Source organism: Polypterus senegalus, chromosome 3 (genome assembly GCF_016835505.1).
Source record: "Polypterus senegalus isolate Bchr_013 chromosome 3, ASM1683550v1, whole genome shotgun sequence".
Taxonomy (NCBI): Eukaryota; Metazoa; Chordata; class Cladistia; order Polypteriformes; family Polypteridae; genus Polypterus; species Polypterus senegalus.
In genome coordinates this window covers 11,939,353-11,962,147 of record NC_053156.1, presented here as the reverse complement: position 1 = coordinate 11,962,147, position 22,795 = coordinate 11,939,353, and the positions used below count along the sequence as shown (strand labels likewise).

At 44.9% G+C, this 22,795-nt stretch overlaps 1 protein-coding gene and 4 non-coding genes across 5 annotated transcripts in view; 3 read left to right on the top strand and 2 right to left on the bottom strand.

Annotated features, from left to right (window-relative positions):
* The window catches only part of nr4a1 (nuclear receptor subfamily 4, group A, member 1), a 37,575-nt gene extending 34,467 nt beyond the window's left edge, over positions 1-3,108 (bottom strand). The window contains exon 1 of the mRNA XM_039746618.1: positions 2,814-3,108. The gene's annotated coding sequence lies outside the window, so the exon portion shown is untranslated. The remainder of the gene's footprint in view (positions 1-2,813) is intronic.
* Positions 3,109-11,378: 8,270 nt separating this feature from the next.
* trnaa-cgc lies at positions 11,379-11,450 on the top strand. Its single transcript has one exon. It is a non-coding gene; the product is annotated as a tRNA-Ala (tRNA).
* Positions 11,451-11,660: 210 nt separating this feature from the next.
* On the top strand, positions 11,661-11,732 carry trnaa-cgc. Its single transcript has one exon. It is a non-coding gene; the product is annotated as a tRNA-Ala (tRNA).
* Positions 11,733-13,472: 1,740 nt separating this feature from the next.
* Positions 13,473-13,544, bottom strand: trnaa-cgc. Its single transcript has one exon. It is a non-coding gene; the product is annotated as a tRNA-Ala (tRNA).
* A 1,444-nt stretch (positions 13,545-14,988) lies between these two features.
* On the top strand, positions 14,989-15,060 carry trnaa-cgc. The gene has a single exon. It is a non-coding gene; the product is annotated as a tRNA-Ala (tRNA).
* Positions 15,061-22,795: the final 7,735 nt, after the last annotated feature.

The following is a 22,795-nucleotide window of genomic DNA, read 5'->3' as shown; positions in this document are numbered from 1 at the left end:
CCGCAGAGTGCTGACGTATGGCATGTTGATTGGCACACGTGAATGAGAATTTCACTGGATTCTGCACATGAGTCAGTAAGGACCCAGCAGACCCTCCACACCCACTCTATGTACAGTTGCACTGTATAGACTCACCCGCTATAAGCAGTGATGGCTACTCTGCTATGCCACATTTCTCTTTTTCTTTAATGTTTATTTATTCTTTTATTCGTTCATCCAAATTTCCCCCAGGCCTCTTATTTTGTGGATCCATGCTGACGTCTCCACGTGATTTTCTAACACACACACACATTCAGTCCAGTGCCTAGCGGATGTTTACAGCCGAGTGTGTGTTGTGTCTGTCCGTCTGTGTTTGTGTTTGTGTTCGTCTCCCATGTCAAGGTTGAGTTTCTGGTTGTAACAAACCCAACACATAACAAGAGGGCATGGGTTGGCCCCCGGGCACAGGTCGGACTGGGCTGCCATGGCAGTGCCAGAGTGGTGTGCTTGTAGACGGCCTACAGGTTGGTCAGGCCTTAGCCACTGTGCCAGAGGGCAGCTTTCACCTTCAAGCCACCGCTGTAGTTTTGGACTTCTTGGAGACCCTTCGCCTGCTGCATGGACCCCCCGCCCCCCTGATGGCAGCCTAATCAGATCACATGCTACCTTCTGTTTGTTTTGTTGCTCCCCGGCCCCACTTCTCTATAACAAATGCCCACCCTTTTTCATGGACCACAAACAAAACATCAACCGGAACAGAACGTCAGTCCAACTGAAATTAAAGCGCATCTCATCCGTGAAGTTAACAGAAGGGAAAATCAAAAATGCCAGTTGGATGTTAGCCCTAGACAAATATTAATGCCAAGATACGCCTGGCACCAGCAACAAAGGGGGGTGGGGGTGGGGGTAAAAGAATAGCACGTTGGCTACTGACCATCCTAGGAGACCACCGCCTACCTGGTACATAGCCAGGACCATCCAGTGAGGAATCGACCAGTTGTCATTTAACACATCAAAAAGGTTGTGGCCTGCTGGCAAATGGGGGTGCAAAACATATATGGTGCACTGCCACCTGATAGATAATGTAAAGTACACAGGAGACCTCACCGGAAACACAGGACAGCAAAAGAGCGGAGGGTCACAAAGTGACCGCTCAGTCACTCACACGGGTCTCAACACCGACATCCATTTTAGAGCCAGTTAGTTAGCCAAGGGGCCACAGAAACAAATGGCAGAGCACAAGGGATGGCAAAAACAAGCCGGGAAACTTCTGCAATATTAGACCATACCATTGTAGATCTGGAGAACTGAAGAGCTTTAGAATGTGTGCTGGTATACAATTTAGATGGCATGGCTACGTGCAACATACATGAAGATACACGAGCCAATGCCATCCATAATCCAGCCTGCTATATCCTAACTGCAGGGTCATGGGGGTCTGCTGGAGCCAATCCCAGCCAACACAGGGCACAAGGCAGGAAACAAACCCCGGGCAGGGCGCCAGATGAGCCAATGCATACAGCGTATTTAATATTTAGAGTCCGTGGCTGGGGGTGTGTCTGTAAAGATCTATGCCCTCTGTGTATGTGTGTGTGTGCGAATATACAGTACGTATGTAAATGAGCTCGACTCTATACAGCCTTTTATGGAAACTGTGTGCCTATATGTGTGTGAGTGTACAGTAGATATAGATATATATATAGATATATACACACACACATAGGCCTATCTATCTATCTATCTATATATATATATATATACATATATATATATATATATATATATATATAGAGAGAGAGAGAGAGAGATACATTTATGAAACCACACATGTATGGATGCATACATACTTACTGTAGCAGTCAGTATATCTGTGTGCATGAATATATATACTGTAGAAAAATATATGTAAACACACATATATATGGGTATAAATGTAAATTATAGATAAATAGATATGAAAGGCACTATATAATATAGGTAGCTATTAAAGTTGCTATATAAGATAGATAGATAGATAGATACTAGTAAATGTAGATTTAGACAGATATATGTAGATACAGAATTATAGATAGAGCTATAGATATATAAAGAGAGGGATGGATAAATAGCTCTGTTTATATTTATACAGTATATGTACACACACACACACATACATATATATATATTTATATATATATATATATATATATAAATATATATATATATATATATATAGTATATACATAGAGACAGAGAGGTGACAGACCGACAAACATATCTATCTATTATGCAGCGCCTTTCATATCTCTCTCTCTCTCTCTCTCTCTCTCTCTCTCTCTCTCTCTCTCTATATATATATATATATATATATATATATATACACACACACAGTTCTAACATTTGCAGAAATATAAGCAAACACACGGAATATGTCTAGGGCTGTGAGTGTGTATATACAGTTGGTGTACAATTGTTCACATCTGTGCCAGCCTCTATACGTGTATACATAAATGTGTGTGGTGTGTTACGTGACTGGCCGAGTTTCCCTGGTACTTTCGTGCCCGCTCATCTCTCCGAGTCTGTCCACTTGGTAAAGGCGCTATATAAACACACACACACACTAAACCGACATTCCGTTGTGTTTCAGCCTTGACGATCGCTCCGTTTCCGATTCCCTTCACTTGGCCTGCCGCCGTTTTATCAAAACGGCCAAATCATTTTCAAGTCTCGTTTCATCTTTTTAACGTGTTATTTTTTTTTTTATCGTCCCTCCCCCTCTGCAGCATTTCACGCCGCAGCCGATCACCGGCGACCGACTAACGCGAGGCGGACGATTTCCCGAGCTGTATACTTACGCGCCCGCCGTCTCCCCAGTCGCCCAGTGTGGCCCCGCCGTGCCGTGTCGAGCCGGATGGAAGGCGAGCCTCCGTGGGCCCCGCGTGCTGCGCCCTGCTCCTCCGCTTAGCGGCTCGGTCACAATGCTGCCTCTGTCTCTCAATCCGGCCTTTGAAAGCGCGAGCCATTGCGATTTGCATCAAGGAAAACCAGTCTGGTGACAATAGCAGGGCTTTCTACTCCGCCTGTAATCTGACGCTCTTCTTTTTTCCAGCGGCCCCGCGCGCGCTCTGCAATGCAGTTCCTGGCCAGGAAAGGCAGCCGCGCTCGACTCGGGGCAAGGCACCGCTCTCCGATGACGTCAATGCCGGGCTCCATTGACGTAGGTGGAATCCCAAGGGCTGACGTCAGTGGGCTGGGAACCGGCTGCTCAAAAGGAACGTGAAAGTTGCCAAAAATAGCGCCGACAATAGCACGCCTTTGTGTGGATCTCGAGCGCAACAGGGGAAGTGTTAAGAATAGCTCGATCACATGCTTTTAATGGAAAAGGAAAGTAGATCGAGGGCGATAGGCCTGCCCGCTATTCACAACGAAACAATGGGGCACGCAGGCATTCTTCTGGTCCTGCGTGGGGCCCCGCAGATTGGCGCAGGTGACCGCGAGAAAATGTGCGCAGGATCGAGCGTCTCTGTCGCCCGCAGGTGACTGCCACCAAGGGCGGGGTGCGTCCAGGTGCAAAGTTTTCACAAGCCCTGGGTGGTGCCCCTCAGAGTGGGACAATACAGTTCATTTGAACTGGCGGGTACACTGTAAAAGTAATCCTGTACTGCGTGTACAGAAAACAGTAAGAAAACAAAAAAGAGCAGGTGCCATTTCAATCGAATACAACACTTTTTGAAAGCACATAACTAGTAACAGCATCTTCCATCTGGGTATGTGGGCAGAAGCCAATGCCAGCAGCACAGAGCACTAAACAGTCCAGGAATGAATGCCCATCCATCGCTGGGCCACACAACATAATCTGCACGTCCTTTGAGACGTTGCAGGGGCACCCAAATGGACACATGTGAAACACATACAGGCAATGAGCAGGTACGGGGCTCAAAATGAGAAGGAGAAGCCATCTAAGGAGGCCTGTGCTCCTCCAGTGATTCCAGCTTTGAGGTTTTTTTTTTTTGGGTAAGTCTCTACAAGCTTTGCACACCTGGATTTGGGCAGTTTATCCCATTCTGCTTGGCAGCTCCCTTCAACTAAATGGAAAGTTTCTGTAAACTGCCATCTTCAGGTCTCTCCACACATGTTCTCTGGGATTTACATTAAGCTGGGCCACCCAAGGGCGTTCAAAGACTTGTCATAAAGCCACCCTAGCTGTATGATTCAGGGATATGGGTCATTGTCATGTCACCCCAGCCTGAGGTGGCATGCAGTCTGAAGCTGGCTGCATTCATCCATCCATCCTCCAATTCTGACTCGTCGTCCTGTTCTCCTCACTTGATGCTGCCACCACCAGGGATGGCATTAGGCAGGTGATGAGCAGTGCCTAAGAAATGCCCGCTTGAGAGAGTGCTGCTGAGAGGGTCGTCCTTCCAACAGGTTCTCCCATCTCAGCAGAGGATTTCTGCAGCTCTGTTTGAGTGACCATTGGGTTCTTGGTCACCTTGTCAGCCAAGGCCCTTCCTACCCAGTTACTCGGTTTGGCCAGAGAGCCAACTCAAGGAAGAGCCAAAACTGGTGCATCCAAACCTCTTCCATTTCACACTTCTTGAAGTCTCGGTGCACTCAAAGCTTTACAAATAGTTTTCTCCCTTTGCCGTAATCTGTGCATCACCCTGGTTTGATTGTGCAGATCTGTAGAGAGTTCCTTGGACCTCATGGCTTGCTTCTTAACCCGCCATGCAGTGTGCATTGTGGCACCTTCTATACACGGGTACCCGAGCTAGACCATGGCACAAACAGAGACCAGCTGCCCTTCTACTTCCAGCCGACCTTCCATGATTTGCCAGCTGGCAAAAGTTAATGTGAGTAACTTCAAGAACTTTGTGCTACCAGGAGTTGAGCCGCAGATCAAATAGTCTTGTTTAGTTTTTCAAATGTTTTCTGTCATTTTCTGTTATTAACTTGCTGTGCTCCTCAACCCTTTGGTTTGAAATCTAAGTAATCAATGTAGGCCTCAGCGTTAACATCTACAGTGCACCATCTGCTCGAATGCATTTGGTAACGTATGTAGTAATAAAGTGCATTGCATTTGTCAGTCCAACAGATGACGCATCACAAACATTTGTAGAAATAAAATGCCCAACTACAGATGTTTGTGATGCACCATCTGGCAGAATGGCAAATGCCACGCATGTGTCTCTGTCATATGCCATTTGGTATGGGAATTATAAAAGCAGAGTTAATGTTATTGATGAACCACCTGTTGGAATTAAAATACAATGCCCACATCTCTGTTATATGCCATTTGATATGGGATTTACAAAAGCGGTGTTAATGTTTGTGGTGCAGCATTTCTTGGAATGAGAGAGACATAACAACGTAGCAGGTGGGCGGACACACAAACAGACGTACAGACACTTATCCTCTTATTAAGATGGATTATATTCATATCTGTGCTACCCATCTAAGATGTGTTGAAATCCTCAGTGTATTTAATATTAATGATTGCAGTGCACCATTTATTGGAGTGTATTTTGTAATGCAAGTAGTTATAAAAGTCATTGCGTTTTTCATTACCGCAGGTGTGCATCAGCAAACTTAGCACCGCTTTTATGAATGTCACAGGAAATGGCATATAAGCGAGTCATGTGCATTTCATTTAACTTTAAAACAGTTGGTGCATCACAAACATTTGTAATGATAAAATGTATTGCAATAGATGGTACGTCACAGATGTCTGTAACAATAAAATGCATTACTGCAAATGTTTCTGATGCACCATCTGTTGGAATGAAAATGCAATACATAGTGTATGTCTCTGTCATGTGTCATTTGTTATGGGATTTGTAAAAGCAGTGTTAATGTTTATGATGTTCCATCTGTTGGAATGATAGAGGCATAGCAACTGGATGGACACACAGACTTAGATTATGTTCATAACTAACTGTGCTACCCATCTGAAACATTTTTGTAATCAATGTGGACATCTGTGTATTTATTGTTAAACTTTGCAGTGCACCATCTATTGGAATGTGTTTTGTAATGCAAGTAGTAATACAATTCATGGCAATTGTCATTCCAGCAAGTGGTGCATCACCAACATTAGCACTGTTTGTTATGAATCCTATAGCAAATGGCATATAGCAGGGTCATGTCCATTGTATTTGTCATTCCAACACATGGCACATCTAAACATTTATAGTAATAAAATGCATTTAATGTGTCATTCCAACAAATAGTGCATCACAAATATTAACACTTCTTTTACGAATTACCATACCAATTGGCATATAATAGAGGCAGACATATGCAATGCAGTTGTCATTCTAACAGATGGCACATCACAAACATTAACACCACTTTCATAAATCCTATACCAACTGGCATATAAGAGACATACAGTATGCACAGCATTTGTCATTCCAACAGATGGTGCATCACAAACATTAACATTGCATTCACAAACCCTATACCTACTGGCATATAAGAGACATACAGTATGCACTGCATTTGTCATTCCAACAGATGGAGCTTCACAAACATTAACACTGCATTCACAAACCCTATATCAATTGGCATATAACAGAGACATACAGTATGCACTGCGTTTTTCATCCCTACAGATGGAGCATCACAAACATTAACACTGCTTTAAGAATCCCATACCAATTGGCATATAACAGAGACATAGCAACTAGACAGGCTCTCAGATACGCAGACACTTTTCCTTTTATTAAGTTGAATATGGTGGACTGGTGTCTACAGGCCAATGGTTTTAAATTTATGTTGTTTTCTTTTTCACTTTGAGCTTTGGGACATTAAAATTAAAATTACAGCAGCATTTGTTAAGGGATTCCCAAATGGTTCAAAGTGCAACTCCTAGAAAAGTGCGAGCAATTAGCAGGACTCATGTACAAAGAATTCCACAGTCCAGGTGTCCTTAAACATTTTTTGTGAAATTCAAAGAAGAAAGTTGATAATACACACAAAAAAGACAAACTTCTCATCTGTGATGTTTGGTATACGGCTTAAGTGTCTTGGTTTGCCCGTCTTCAGCTTTCGAGATGTTTTGACATCTGGCCTTTATACCTTTCTGTCTAATGGGGTGTGTGTGTGTGTGTGTTTCTGTCTACAATGTGAGCTCATTCTGCTGTCTGAGTAGAGGACTAGAGTAGAACATTAAGGGTATTCCATTCTCATGTTACCTTATAGGGGGTAAAAGAGTTGTGATGGGCAATATGGGTTAGCTGGCATCCCGGCCAGGATGGATGGTCCCTTACCTGACCAGGAGACCCTTTTAATAGAAGGATGCAGGAGGACAGAAATCCCATCCAGACTGGTTAGTTGTGCCTTTCCTGGCGGGCAGCTGCTTCCCAGGGCCATGCACTTCCCTAGTTCACTGGGTGCTGACCTCCCTCCGGTGTGAGTCCCCTTTGGACACCTGCAGGGCTGAATGGGCTCCTTGGCTGCCACTAGGGGGAGCTACCGGAGACGGACTCTCCTCTCTCAGGGAGGCACTGCCCGACGTAGAAGGGCTTCAGGAGTGCAATGTGATAGCATTGGTATAAAAGAAGCGGCTCCATTTCACCCAGGGTTGTAGTCTGGAGGACGTGGACGAGACTTCTTGGGAAGTGTAGAGAAGGAGAAAGAAGAAAAGAATCGCCTTGTGCTCGTATACTATTGTGAAAGTAACACTTTGCATTAAATGATTGATTTGAACCTGGGACTTGTCTGGTGAAGTTGCGCTTTTTGGGTTTGGGGTGCTGCAATGCCCCCTACAGGCCACAATAAGTAGCCATGTGAAACTCCTCTTAACTTTAACTTTACAGGTTTGGCTCTTACAAAACCTAACACCTTTTTAGGGATGAGAGGCTGTGCGGTGCAGCTGGGATTAAGCCAGCCGGGGTGAGGCCTAAGGGCAGGTAAAGGTGGCCAGTGAAGCCTCACACCTTACATGTCGTTTTGGCCCTGACTACTTTACACAACACACAGCCACAGCCAGAACCCCAAGGGGGACATCGAAACCTTGTTCAACAGAAGACGCCGTTGTCACTTAAAATGCTAAAACAAAGTCGAGAGAACCCCAAAAAAACATCAAATACCGAGGGCGCAAAGACTGGAATTGTTTTGAGGTTTGAATCCGTAAACCTGAAGAGCTGTCGTCAGAAGTGAAGGATGAAACGGCGGATGACGCCAAAGCGAGAACTGGCAATAGTCGGCAACCGGAAGGTACGCCGACCATCAAATCCGGCATGTGAGGTGACGCAAGAATTGAAACTGTTACCAAAGCAGAAATGAGACCCTCAAATGAGAGAAGTCGTTTGACTGTTGTGTGGATCCCGAATCTCGGACGCCACACTGAATGCCATTAAGCCGGGCCTCTAAGACAAATGGCGCTCATAGTCGAAAGAGTGCTGAATGTTTGAAATGGAGACGTGACACACACTTAAAGTCATTCGTAATTCAATTATTCAGAGAAAAAGCCCATTTATGAATATTTCTTGACACGCAAAGCCTCCAAGACCTCACAAGACAGTAGAAATATCAAGGAACAAAACCAAACGGGGCTGAAATCATAAGAAAGGGGATATCTCAATTAGAACTTCACAGAAAATATTTGAATTCCGCCATTTAGAAAACACAGCGCGTGCCAAGCCTGCCGCCATTCACACTTGTCTCACTTTCAAGTGCCCAGGGCGAGACTGGCACCATTAAGCAGTTTCACGGCTCTCTCGTGTCTTCTGGGCACGTCCTACACTAAGTATCCCTTTCTCGTGTACTCAGATATGGGGATAGATATTTGAGGAGTAAACCGCAGCCGGATATTTGGACGATTACAATTCTTTCCCCACACTTCGTATACGAGAAAGTCCCGGGGAGACCACCCCTGATTTTAAATATTTAGCCTCAGAGCCGAAGTCACTCCTAACGGTTTAATAGCAAAATATAAAGTCATAATAAATGGGAGAATACTGTGTTAAAAAAAAAAATCGGTTGTGAAATCCCGCAGCGCACAACCTGCAGGGAAAAATCCCAATCGGTTATAACGGCGACGTTTAAAACTGAATGCGTAACTACAATCAAGGTCGGCGCCACCATTAAGGCGAATTACGGTGTTTATGGTTGGACCTTAGCCGTTGGCGCACTGATAAGCTTGGCCAAGGACGCCAAGTAACCGGCACTGATTACAATTACGTTTTCAGATACCGTTAATTCAAACACAGTTACGACTCGCGTAATTCTTCTGTTGACCAATCACAGTAAACTTCCACACGAGTCCAAAACACGACATCGGGGGAAAAAAAAGTCCTTCAGATTTCAGGAGTCCAAACAACAAATCCCAGCGATCTTGAATTCAGTTTTGTGATAAGTGGAAGCGTATAAGGTATATTTGAAATTCAATTCTGATCAATGAGAATGTAATTCGATCCGAGCTTTGTAAATATCAAAAGGAGAAAGAAAGCCCGCCGTTTGCGCAGCTCGCAAGCCGAAGACAGCGCAGCTAAACAGCACCACCTAGCGATGGAACGGAGTACTGCCGTGTCCATTTGACGTTACGGTACAAGCGGAAAGTACAGTGCGGTGGTCTGGACTTGAGGTTCTCCGGACCACCCGAAAATCCCCGAAATGTCGATCAGCATAAACGCCATTCACTCTTTTTTGGGTAGTCTATTTTTTTTTTCTTCACTCGGTTTATTACAAGGGTCCTGTAAATGCACTTGCCTGGGTTGTGTGATTCCCTGTAGAACCCAAGCTTGAGAAAGAACTATTTCATTCCGTGGGGGCTCTTTGCATATGAAGTTGGGTTTTTGTAAGTTTGGAAAAGGGTACTTGTGGACAAAAGGGAACTCTTGAATGTCCTGTGTGGGCCCTCGTCCTGTGTGACCGTAGGCAGCGAACCCATTAGTGTTTATGGAGTCTGTAATGGATCGTAATAAAAACGGGTTCTGTGTGGACCCTTCACAAGTATGGGTTACCCTATGATTGGTCACCCTTATCGTAAAGAGTGTACTAAAGCCCAACATAGCTTTTCTCAATAACTTGTTTGAGAAACAGGTTGAGAAACTGTAAATATATCGCGCTTTCAGAAAGTATTCAGGTCCCTTCACTTTTTTTAACATTTTGCAGCTTTGTGCCCAGTGGCGGTTATATGGGTAGCACTTGGCTTGAGCACCAGGAAACTTGCACTGATCTTGAATTCAGTTTCCGATGAGTGGTGATATATTAAGTACATCTGCAGTTCCAACTTTGCCTGATTAAAATGTTAAAAGAGTAGAAAGGAGAAGGAAAGGCGGACATTCAAACACGGCCTGCGAGTCGCATACAGAGCAGCTCAATCGCCCCACCTAGTGGTGGCACAAGGAAGTGACGCGGCGGCTCCAGCGTGAAGATACTGCACGTTCTGAAAACGTGAAAGTGCAGTTCGATTTGGGAGGTGGTCAGGTGCTGCGATTCTAGAAACGTCGATCAGAGTAAATGCAGGTGGAAAGAAGGCTGCTGCATTCACTCTTGGGGGCTTTTTTTTTATTTCACTGGGTTGTGTGGAACCCTTGCTGGACCAAATACTCATTTCACTCCATGAGTTGGGTCTTTGGGCTCCAAAAAGGTTCCGGGGGCAAAATAGAAATTGTGAATGTCTTCCAGGTGACCTAACAGGATACAAGAGAAGCCGAAACCTGCGTGGTCGTCCCATTGGGACTTTACATATCTGTGATTATGTATGGAGCCTGGGACAGATCTGTACATAAAGAAAGGGGTCTTTCTGGACCCCTCATGTGGATGGTCCGTTTGGTTCCACCTATGCATTGCTCTAATTATCCACATTGTCACCTTTATTTTTAGGTGAAATAAAGCGCCGCCCGCATGGGGGGAGCGGTGTTTTTTTCTTTCCGTTTGAGAAATTACATGATTAGTCAGATCAATCCAAAGTCATTTAATATTCCAGGACAAGATGGCCTGCGTCCTATGCCCAGTGCTGCCCAGGACTGAATAGACGGGGTGGCAAATTAAATGAAGCCGTCAGACGTGCTGCTTAAAGTCCATTTTGATCGTCGGTGGCTTTCAGGTCTGCATCACGTCACCTGCTATCTGCTGCCTGCCATTTTAAAGTGACAGAACTGTCCTGTTCAATCGGCCTTTCTGATTTTTTTTTTTTTTTATTTCAAGAATGGGCACGTGGGCAAATTTGTGCGTACCCCCACCATGAAAAAAAGAAGACCCCGCAATTATCTCTGAAATCACTTGAGAAACTGACCAAAGTCATCGCCCCCTCCATCATTGTTTATTTTGTATTTATTACGAATCAGACTTTGCTTTAGAGTTTTCATTGAAGGGAATACTTCAGAAGCTAACGCAAATGAAAATGACGGGACCCTTCACCTCCTGTTTGGGGGCACCACCTTTAGAGTTTGCCGCGAGCCCGCAGGGGAGGGGATGTAGCTCAGTGGTAGAGCGCACGCTTCGCATGTGTGAGGCCCCGGGTTCAATCCCCGGCATCTCCATTGACACCTGTCACATCTCTTTATCTCCTATAAAGTGCCTTTAAAATATACCCATCATACTAGTAGTATGTATTCTTTCTAAATTATCTATCATACGTTATATGATAAATGGTGTCTTCCATCCCAACTGACTATTAAATTGTGCCTTTCACACGGCTCCTCACCCATTCGACAATTAAATGCGCGCCCCCGCCGCGGAGTTACAGGTGAGGGGATGTAGCTCAGTGGTAGAGCGCACGCTTCGCATGTGTGAGGCCCCGGGTTCAATCCCCGGCATTTCCAGGAACGCCTGTCGTATCTCTTTAACTGGTGTATCATACCTATTAAATCCATCTTTCTATTATATAGCGCCTTTCATATCTATATATCTATCATATAGTGCCTTTCACATATCTATCTATCTATCTATCGCACCATTCAAAAATTTATATTTATCTATTTATTATATAGTGCCTTTCACATCTATCTATCTAGCTATCTATCTATCTATCTATTATATAGCGCCTTTCATATCTATCTATGTATTGCCGTTGGGGTTGGGGGTGTTTTTTTTTTTCCGTTTCAGAAATTGTATGATTAGTCAGATCAATCCAAAGTCATTTAATATTCCAGGACAAGATGGCCTGCGTCCTATGCCCAGTGCTGCCCAGGACTGAATAGACGGGGTGGCAAAACGCAAATGAAAATGACGGGGCCCTTCACCTCCTGTTTGGTTGCACCACCTTTAGAGTTTGCCATCCTTGCACACGAGCGATTCCTGCAGCCCACCAGAGGTCGCCCTGAGGTCTTCACCAGACGGCATCTTCCAGTTCCGTCCATAGATGGCGCCACAGAATTCAAATCAGGGCTCGTATAGACGCCCACCTCAGAAGAGTCCATCGTGCTGTTCTCTTGTTTTGGCTCCTCATCCTGTTGGAGGGTCCTTGAGCTGTGACTGTGACAGAGCTTGGTGACACTGGGCAGGACGTTTCACTCCAGAATGTCTTCTTGATGGTCGTGAGATTTCATTGTACCTTGCACAGACCTGTGGGTGTGCCAGACACAGCAAATTAGCCCCCAAACATCAGCGAGCCTCCTGCATGTTTCACAGTAGCTGTGGTGGTCTTTTCTTTGAAAGCTTTGTTTGTTCGTCTGTGGATGTGACCTGCCATAACGCTCCAGTCGTGTCTCGTCTGTCCAAAGGACCTTCTCTCAGGAGCATCATGGCACGTCAATAGATATTTGAGCAAATTCCAAATTTAAACCTGAAGTCCTCCTGGGTGGTCTTCATCCATTGAGCCCACTGGATGGTGCGATCAGACGCTGATGGACCTCAACCTTGGAGTTCAGCTTGTGTCCCTTCGGCTTCTTGTCTGTCCTTTTGCTGATTTGGAGGTCTATTTTCCTTTTGTGGCCACGTCCAGCTTGGTTGGTGACAGTCCCTTGGACCTTCAACTTGTTCATAATATTTGACACAGTTGTCACAGGAACATCAAGCTGCTTGGAGATGGTGGTCTTCCAGTCTTGGCCCTTAACATGCTGGACTGTCATTTTTCTTTCTGATCTCCTCACACAACTCTGTGCTTTGCTTTCTCTGGTCCAAGTTCAGTGTGGGGGACACATGATGACACCAAACAGCAGAGTGACAACTTTTCTCCATTTATATCAACTGAGTGACTGATTGCACAATTGGAGACACGTGTGTGACACGAATTCAAGAAAACGGCGAGTTTGACTCAAATCCAATTATTGAGGGACTTCTCAAGGGGTCTTCACAAACGTGTTCAGGTCATTTTAGATCTTTGTAGAAGATGCATCACTTGGCTTTGCTTGGTATGCAGGGAACAATCGCTGTTCATGTCATCGCTTTTCAGACAGACGCCACTTTTTCATGTAAGTCTCTACGCAGTTATCTTCTGAAAATGTCAAATCTTTATCTTACTGAAGCATTTTTTTTTATAACAGACAAATTCTGTTCACATCTTGAGATGACCGAATTGGACCGCTGTGACCATCAAACAGCAAATTTAAAGATGGCGTCCATGGAGATGCCGGGGATTGAACCCGGGGCCTCACACATGCGAAGCGTGCGCTCTACCACTGAGCTACATCCCCTCAGCTGTCAGTCAGTGCCGGGGGCGCGCACTTCATTGTCGGAAGGGGCGGAGCAGGCAGGGGTCCGCGCTTTGCTTTTTGATCAAACGAGCGTCTGAGGCAATTGAGCGGCCGATTCTGCTGTGACTCCATGGGGGTCGCTGCTTGTACCCTTCTGAAAATCAGCCAGTATGAAAGTAAGTGCCAGTAAGTCGTCCGTTGTGTTCGATGGCCGGGTGAACGACTTTGAGCAGCGTTATGGAAGAAAACTGGGAAAGACAAGGGTAGCAGCCATGATAAGTGTGCATTAGGAAAAAAAGGCCGCTAAAGCCAAGTTGGACCCGTTTGTCCTCAGTTCTAAACATGTCTGGAGGAAACTAAGCGCCGCTCATCACTGGTCAGGTTTGAGGGAAAGCCGAACGGAGCCAAGTCCAGAGATACGGAGCCTGCTGAGAGCGCTCTGGACGTCAGACTGGGCCAAAGGGTCACAAACCAAAAACAACACAGGACAGGAGCGCCTTTACAGACAGCTCGGGGAACGTCCCCTAATGTCCCAGCCAGAGCCCCGACTTGAACCCAATCGAGCATTTCTGGCAGAGACCTCAAAAGTCGCCGTCCAGCCTGCCAGAGCTTGAGAAGATCAGCAGTGAAGAAGGGCAAAAAATCCCCAGTGCCAGGTGTGTCAAGTTTGTGCCATCAGTTTGAAGGAGACAGCAGGATGGAATCACGAAGGTTCTGGATATTTCAGTCAATATGACGCATTTACATTTATTTTTTTAACACATTTGTAAAAACTCCTAAACTCTTGTTTTTGCTTTGCATTCTGGAGTACTGAGTGTTACGTGATATGGGGAAGAAAATGAGTTGAAATGATTTTAGGACAAGGCAGCAACAAAAGAAAATGTGACCGAAGTGACGGGTCGGCATACTTTCCGAAGGCGCTGTGTGCTGTGTATAGCAATGCAGACAGGGGGCGCTCCTGTTGAGCTCCTCTGTAATTCCTAATGATGTCTCGATCTCATTAGCCGCTGCTCGTTATTTCAGACTGTTGTAGAAATATTCCGTCATCCTTACCATGTCCAACATGAAAGTGCGAGTTACTTTCTGAAATGCCTTTTCCAAATTCCGGATTAATCATAGCTGCTTCTCTGGTTTTTCCCAGTTTTTCTCCATAATGCTGCACAATTGTAATCAACCGGCCATCGCCCACAATGGACGACTAACAGGCACGACTTTTTATTTACCTGTTTGTTTGTTTGTTTATTTAATTTTCAGAAGGGTACAAGCAGTGACCCCTTCGAGCAGCAGCCCGTTTGACTGACTTGGCCGATTTCTGCTCGAAGTGACCACAAGCCGCTCAATTGCTTCAGGCGCTCGTGTGATCAACCAGCAAAACGCGCACTTCTGACGGCTCCGCACCCTTTCGACAGTTAAATGCGCGCCCCCGCCGCTGAGTGACAGGTAAGGGGATGTAGCTCAGTGGTAGAGCGCACGCTTCGCATGTGTGAGGCCCCGGGTTCAATCCCCGGCATCTCCAGGAGCGATCTCTTTAACTGGTATATCATGCCTATTAAATCCGTCTTTCTATCTATTATATAGCGCCTTTCATATCTATTTATTATATAGTGCCTTTCATATCTATCTATCTATCTATCTATCTATTTATCTATCTATCTATCTATCTATCTATCTATCCATCTATTATATAGTGCCTTTCATATCTATCTATCTATCTATCTATCTATCTATCTATCTATCTATTTATTATATAGTGCCTTTCACATATCTATCTATCTATCTATCTATCTATCTATCTATCTATCTATCTATCTATCTATCTATCTATCTATCTATTATATAGCACCTTTCATATTATCTATCTATCTATCTTTCTCTTTTTTTACTATATAGTGCCTTTCCTATCTCTCTTTTTATCCTCTCATGTATCCAGATTTCAAAATAAAGATTGAAATATGATGAAGAACAAACTTTCCAAAAGGGAAATAGAAGTACAAGTAAGAAAAGTACAAGTAGGACTTGAAGAAATGTCAATTTGTCAATTCAAAAGTGAAAAAAAAAAATACAAGAGAAATGGAGAGGCAGAACGGGAACCGATAAGGAAGCGCATCACACGGGAAAAGAAGAACGAGGAGTAAACGTGGGATGACAAAGAAATGAATGAGCACTTTAATAGAAACACCAGCATGAAAAAAATAAGGAGCAAGTGTGTGTGTGTGAGTCCAGGGTGGGGGTGATCACAGCCACTGGAAAAGGGGTCCTGGACACGTCCGTTAGAATATCAACAGGACAGCAGAAGACAAAAGACCCAACTGTAAGGTACTGGACCTGAAACAAGAGATCAGCGTCTATCAAAGGCTTCATCATCCACCTTCATAAAAGGATACATGTCTGTGCGTCTGCCTGGTTAATTTGTCTCTATCATTCCAACAGGTGGTGCATCACAAACATTATGACTGTGTTTTTTACAAATCCTATACCCAAAGGCATGTAATAGGGATATACACACTGCACTTTTCATTCCAAGAGATGGTAGATCATTTACATTATCACTGCTTTATGAATCACATACTAAATGGCATATAACATATGCAGTGCACTTGTCATTCCAACTGAAGGTGTGTCACAAACAGATAGATAGATAGATAGATAGATAGATAGATAGATAGATAGATAGATAGATAGATAGATGTGAAAGGCACTATATGATAGATAGATAGATAGATAGATAGATAGGAAAGGCACTATATGATAGATAGATAGATAGATAGATAGATAGATAGATAGATAGATAGATAGTGTGAAAGGTGGGCGGTGCAGTGGCGCAGTAGTAGCGCTGCTGCCTCGCAGTTCGGGGACCCGGGTTCGCTTCCCGTCCTCCCTGTGTGGAGTTTGCATGTTCTCCCCGTGTCTGCGTGGGTTTCCTCCCACAATCCAAAGACATGCAGGTTAGGTGGATTGGTGACTCTAAATTGGCCCTGGTGTGTGGGTGTTTGTGTGTGTCCTGCGGTGGGTTGGCACCCTGCCCAGGATTGGTTCCTGCCTTGTGCCCTGTGTTGGCTGGGATTGGCTCCAGCAGACCCCCGTGACCCTGTATTCGGATTCAGCGGGTTAGAAAATGGATGGATGGATGGATGGATAGTGTGAAAGGCACTATGTGATAGATAGATAGCGTAGTTGGCAGGATTAGATAGATAGTGTAGTGATAGATAGATACTGTATATAGGTAGCGTAGTTGGCAGGATTAGATAGATAGATGTGAAAGGCACTATTTGATAGACAGATAGTGTGGCCACCAGGGGGTTCCAGAGCGCCCCAAATCCAAGACTCAGTATAACACCTGACATTATATGAATTAAATAAAAGGTATTTATTCACACCAAGCACCTCGTCACGATTCTCCAGTAATCAGCCAGACACACAATACAAAGATATTCCTCAATTATTCTTCTTCCTTTCTTCCTCCCACTGAGTGTTGCCCACTGCTTCCTGTTTCTCACTCAGTTTAAGTGGGCAGTTGGCTTCCTTTTAAACCAGAGCTGGGAATTTCTTCCAGTCTCCTGTCGTGGTCGTCCAGAGCATTTCCCGGTTGTATGGAAACCAGGGTTGTTCTGCCCCAGCAGCTCCCTCTGGTGGTCCCCAAAGACCCCAACAGGACTCCAACTCCCTTGCCACCCTGATCAGGTTTACGTCAGATAGACATGGCCACCTGTCATGTAGGGAGTGAACTGCTCCTGTTGAGCCTGTTCACCTGCTCCTTCCATTATGGCCTCCTGGCCAGGCATGAATCCTTCGTTTATCCTGGTCAGACTGCTTGTCCCTCCTCTATGGTATTTACAATAGATAGAACTTAATTTGTCCTAAGGGTGAGTTGTAGTAATAAAATGGAGCGGATCTCCTCGAACTGGGGTTTTGTCTGTTAGCCCAACCCGAGTCCTCACTCGCTCATACACATCCCGGACAATCCTCCCACACTCCTTTCCCTTCTCGTGCATCAGCAGACCTCTTGATGTTACCCTCCGTCAAAAGTCTTCTCCATGCTGATGACCACCCTGTACAGACCTTTCTGTTTTTCTCCCTCAGCTTATCTTAATGCAAAGATGGCATCAGTTGTTCCTCTCCTTGGCATAAACCAAACATCTCCTCCGCTATGCCGGTGCTTCTTTGGCTCTTTTGTCTTTACGTTTCAATGCCTTGACTTTGTTCCATGTGTTTTCTGGGCGGAGCCACCTGTCAATCACCCTCTAGATTGAAGGGCGCCCCACAGTTCCTGGCGATTTTTCATTGCTGGATGCCCACTGAGTCTGGGGGTTTTGCCGTGCCTTGTGCCTTCCTTTATGAACCTTTGCTCTGCTTTTGCCATGCGCTCTTATTTTGGGACTTTGTGTGCGTTGTGTTTCAGGGCGATTCCTTTGCTTCGTTGTCTTGAAGATGATTTTGTTAAAATAAACTTTTTGTTTTATTTTCTTAAAATTCTTCCCGGCTCTTTGGGAGTCTAGCTGGGGATTTTTACAAGGTGTTACCCCCCTCTAGTGGGCATTATCGATAGTGCGTTTAGGACTTGCGTGAATCCCGACAGTGGCGCGCTGGCGCAGTTGCTGAAGGCGGTGATTGGGCAGACCCGAACCCGCTTCGTTTCCGCTGTGCCCCGCCCACTCCCGTAGCCGACAGGTGGCGGCCCGTGCTGTTCTTGTTATTGATTGGCGCAGGTCCCGATGTCACTAAAGCGCCAGTTCCAAAACAGTTGGGACAATGCGGAAGATGCTCATGACAATAAAAAGGGGGCATTTGTTCATTCTGCTCCCCCTGTGCGATATTTGAAAACACATGAGATTTTTTTTTTTTTTTTCTTTTTTTGATGGAGTCCACTCACGTCAAATCTGATCACCACATTGCACTCCAAGAAAGGTCCTGCTGTGTCGCATCACCATTTCTTTTAATGACATTATTGAGCACTTAGGCACAAGTTGGTTAGGCTCAGCAAGCAGAACCCAAATCCCAAATTCATCTGCTATGGAGGTCTGCAATTTCCTTCTGCTTCATAATGTGCCACACAGGTCTACACTGCCAATCTCATATCCGCGCTGCCCTCTTTACCCGGTCAGGCCCTTGTAATGCGAGCGCAATGTGGTTTGCTGTTGTCCTGCTGCGATATATAAGGACGTCCCTGAACCCGAAATGTACCCAATATCTTTCGGCATATTACAGTTTTTCTCGATTGCTAAGACGACACATTCCTGGAAAGCTGCTCTCCTCTTCCCTAAACTGTGAACACAAAACCCAATTTCCAAGCGACATTCACAAAACCTCCGACTCTTCTCGCAAAACCAAACTTTCACCCCAAAACAGTTCAATCTGTGCTCAAAACTGAACTATGCTGTCAACTCAGGCCTCAAGTCAATCTAAATGAAATACTCTACTGAGTAGTCACGAAACACGACATAGAAAAGAGGAAAACACAATGCTCAGGACATGAAGCGCTAGAAATAAAGGTTTCTTTAGGCTAAATGCATGTTGCAAAACCAAATACCTGGGCATTTTTAACACTTGTACATAGAAAAAAGAATTTGCAAAAAAACAGAAATTCTGTGCATTTCCATGTAGCACTTGTACGTAAAAATAAAGCACACAAATCTACAAATGAAGTACAAAGAGAAGAAGTGCATCACTCCGCAGCCACAGCATCATTTCTCCATACTGCGTCAGGCCACAGGACTTCATCTCCATCACAGGCCACATTTTCTCTGGCCAGGCAGCGGGGAAAAACCCCTGGCATGCCGTATCCAGGCTTGACATGCCCTCCACACCCAGGTCACCACAGGCCAGTTCCATGGCTTGCAGGAGATTTCCCCTGGTATAAGGTTGGCATTCATATACCTTCCACCGCCATGAGGAGAAGAATTCTTCAATGGGGTTCAGGAAAGGGGAGTACGGTGGAAGACAAAGATAAAACCTTGGTTCATATTGAGCCACTCTCTAACCTGTGGAAACTCACATTGTCCCAAACGACGACATAGATGGGCGGCTCATCCTGCTGCCCTAACAGAGCATCTCGCATGTGATTGAGGAAGATGAGGAGCTGGTGAGTGTTGGAGGGCCCTGGGTTGGCCTGATGGTGGACAGCACCATGATTGCTGATGGCAGCACACAGTGTGACATTGCCACCACGCTGCCCAGGGACACCAACAATGGCCCGTTGGCCAATCACACTACGGCCTGTCCTTCTCCTTTTAGTGAGATTAAACCCAGCTTCATCCATGTAGACGTATTCATGGAGTTTTTCCATTGCATCCAGTTCAAAGACTCTCTGTAGGAATAGATAGATATTGTTGTAAGTGATGTAGGCCAACTACAGTAAATCACTACTTACAGTAACCAACATTTATGTGTCTGGATATTTACCAACCTGTACATACTGGAATCTTTGACTCTTTGACTCCATCCAACTCTGTACAGATGTTTCATGCGCAGTCTGTTGCGCTTGAGGACACGGTCAGCACTGTCAATACCCTCAAAATGCACATGGTCCTCAATGATCCTCAGCTGAATTTCACGCAGTTTCATGGTGTTGTTCTCACGGACCATGTCGACAATTAGGGTCTCTTGGTGTGGGGAGAACATAGATGTCCTATCACCCTCATGTGGCAGTCTTTCAATTCTACAAAAAGAGAACACGCACTTACAACAATACACACATGGAATAGGCCTACAAACAGTCAGACTGACCCTCCATTACAATACTACAGTACACTGGCACAGTGATGTACTGAAACATGTTTACTGACGTACAGTATAAAGTACAGTCATTGTACGTCTGTGATTGTTGTCAACATGTACATACTATCATGTCAAGAAAGGTAACTACCTGTTCTCTTCTCGAAATCTTCGGATTATGGTGGACACAGTGAATCTACTGATGTTTGGTTGTACCCTTAGTCCAGCCTCCTTCATTGTCATACCATGGACAGTCACAGTAGCTCTGATTTCATCACATATTACTGTTCTTTGTCCTCGCTGACCACCTCGACCTGCTCGACCTCCTCTCACACGAACTCCTCTTCTTAGATTTCTACCCATTGCAGTGCCTCACAAACCAGTGCTCTGGCTCATATGTCCCCTCACCTCATTAGCCACAAGTGTGATGAATTTGGAGTTGTTGTGTTCGACCGGTGACAACTGAGCTTTAATTGTGTTTGACATCTGCCACCTGTGCTCACCATTATGCAATGACAACGTGTTGACAAGATGGGTCTAAACAGGTGAAAAGTGTGACTGATTCAATAAGTGGGTTCAGGCAACTGAGAATTTGGTTCAGACAATAGGGTTTAGTGTTTTAGCAATCGAGAAAAACTGTAATGGTGCCCTCAAAGATGTCATGCTGTTCATATGAGATTAGAATGAGTCCACAAAAGTCATTGGCACTTCTGAGCAGTGCTGATGTGTGCCATCTGCTTGGCACAGTAAAGCCTTAACTTGCATTTGTCAATGCAGCGGCAAATGACGTTGAACAACCAAAGACCACCTAATGCAGTGACGTGTGGTGAGGTTCATGGCTGGTGACGCCTTCAGAGTCCGATTTACAAACCTATGAACCCCAAAGAGTCGCTTATTGACTATTCAGTTGGCACGTTGACTACTGGTTATGTTTTATATCTCATCTCAAAGAGCGGAGAGAGAGAGATAGAGAGAGCGAGAGAGAATGAGAGAGAGAGAGAGAGAGAGAGAGAGAGAGAGAGAGAGAGAGAGAGAGAGAGAGAGAGAGAGAGAGAGAGAGAGAGAGAGAGAGAGAGAGAGAGAGAGAGAGAGAGAGAGAGAGAGAATGAGAGAGAGAGAGAGAGAGAATGAGAGAGAGAGAGAGAGAGAGAGAGAGGGAGAGAGAGAGAGAGAGAGAGAGAGAGAATGAGAGAGATGAGAGAGAGAGAGAGAGAGAGAGAGAGTGAGACAGAGAGAGAGAGAGAGAGAATAAGAGAGAGGGAGAGAGAGAGAGAGAGAATGAAATATATATATATAGAGAGAGAAGAGGGAGAGAGAGAGAGAGAGAGAGAGAGAGAGAGAGAGAGAGAGAGAGAGAGAGAGAGAGAGAGAGCGGAGAGCGCATTTGCTCCTCACCCTCCACGTGTTCTAAATTTGACGTTGCAGTTCCACAATTCACACTCATTCAATACAAATTAAAGTATAAAGTGGTGAACAAAAACTCGGATTTCATTTTTGACCTTAATTGAAGTATTTAGTTCTTTTTAAAAGCTTTTAATTCAGATGCTTTAATCAATTTTAATAGAGACTGATCAACAAAAGGGTAACACAAAAAAGAATATTTTATTTAAGGTCAAAATTTAGTTTTTAAATATTGGATTGTTGCTTTCTTAGTCTGATCCCATTTTTTATAAAATTGAAAGCCGTTTATGGTCTTATCTTTATCCATCCATCCATCCAGTATCCAACCCGCTATATCCTAACTACAGGGTCACAGGGTTCTGCTGGAGCCAATCCCAGCCAACACAGGGTGCAAGGCAGGAAACAAACCCCGGGCAGGGCGCACACACACACACCCGCACACCAAGCACACACACGGGACAATTTAGGATCGCCAATGCACCTAACCTGTATGTATTTGGACTGTGGGAGGAAACCGGAGCACCCGGAGGGAGGACCCGGGGAGCGAACCCGGGTCTTCTAACTGCGGCCGTGCCACCCCCTTATTTTCCTTTAGTTTTAAAAATCTTTAATTTTTCATTTTGGCAGTCAGTCGGAATAAAAAATAATAATAAACGGCGCTCTACAGTGCACGTGACTTTCTGATCTCGCTGACTTATCGGCGCATCTGCGTAGAAGAACAGCAGCAACGAGCACCCGTTGGGCTCACATGCGCCCCCTTCAGGCCGGCACGGTACTGTCTGCCTTACTCATCTCATGCCATTTCACTGCGGTTTTATATCCGATCAGCAACACTAAATATGTCACACACATTCATTAAAGATATTAGTCAGACTGTGGAAAGTCAGGGTGTACAATAAACGTGTCTGCAAACCTTATATTGGCGACATACAGAGAGACCCCGCATCGACCCCATGACTGAGGAGAGCGCAGTCCGAGGGGAGATGAGGCTCGTCGTTGCCGCACCTCGCGTTTCTCCGCTGTATTTGAATAGAGAATGCGCCAATTCAGCGATTTTGACTATAAAAATGATAAAAATTATTGGGATCATACAGAAAACAGATGTATAGCATAGACCAGCTGACAAAATTATTTTATGT